The sequence below is a fragment of the Anneissia japonica genome, unplaced genomic scaffold (genome assembly GCF_011630105.1).
Source record: "Anneissia japonica isolate Jap-2015-1 unplaced genomic scaffold, ASM1163010v1 scaffold165_len1371125_cov188, whole genome shotgun sequence".
Classification (NCBI taxonomy): Eukaryota; Metazoa; Echinodermata; class Crinoidea; order Comatulida; family Comatulidae; genus Anneissia; species Anneissia japonica.
Window position 1 is genome coordinate 7,483 of NW_022697648.1, and position 963 is coordinate 8,445.

Here is a 963-nt window from a genome sequence, read left to right on the forward strand (position 1 = left end):
ATATATCCCTCAATATTTGACAAGGGGGATGGTCCATTGTATCATCCCCCAATATTTTGACTATGTATGGGATAAAATGGAGTTTTACACACTTAAAGACTGTCACAGAAATGATTTGCACTGTCTTATGCGCTTACAAAGATGAAAATTAGCATAATTTATTAATGTTGATAACAAAATTATTTTATCTGCTACCAATCTAAGCTCTTCTTTCCTTAGATATTAGATGTGCTTGCAAAGAAAGCCGCATTTCACACTCAAGGGTGTGTACGACATCAGTAATGTTATGTCAATTCAAAGAATGTTTAAGGATATATCGGTTGATGAGGAATTTATTGATTAGGCCTATAATAGCAAATTGCATAATTTATTTTGCAAAAACAAGAATTCCACCTTCAGAAGGGGGGGGGGGGCACATCCCCTGTCCGCACAAGGGCACACATTGGCGCCAACACCAGGCGCGTAACAGGGGTCTTGGGTCAGAGTGGGTACGGTAGTTATTTTCCCGGTTAGTAATTTACCATACCTACCCCACCTCACCACACTCCCCATATTGAAAACAATACGACATACGGTAGGGCTTATCATATTTATAACATAGGCCACACACGTGTGTTTGAAACTAAATATAAGCATTTTCATCATGGTTTTATTTATTACAAACATATTCTTTCACCATCAATACATATTGAGGCCCTTCTTTTAGGTTAAAACGATCTTAAATTTGTCTCTCTTGAGTTTGGGACTATTATTAGGCCTATGTGTTTAAATAACTTAAAAGGATAATCCTAAAAAAGCCCTAAAAAATGCGCGCGAAGCGCTCAAAATACTTCTGTGTTTTTAATTCTAATTTCGTCGGAATTGATGAAAACTCCCTAAAATGTGCAATTTATAGAGGAAATTGGCCTACCGTAACAAGAAATACGAGCAAAGAATTTGAGAATTTTAGGCACTTTCAGAGGA

At 36.9% G+C, this 963-nt stretch overlaps 1 protein-coding gene across 1 annotated transcript in view; it reads right to left on the bottom strand.

The window, feature by feature from the left end:
• LOC117102246 (protein mono-ADP-ribosyltransferase PARP14-like) overlaps positions 1-963 on the bottom strand; it is a 63,986-nt gene that overhangs the window by 615 nt on the left and 62,408 nt on the right. The gene's annotated exons all lie outside the window — the stretch shown is intronic.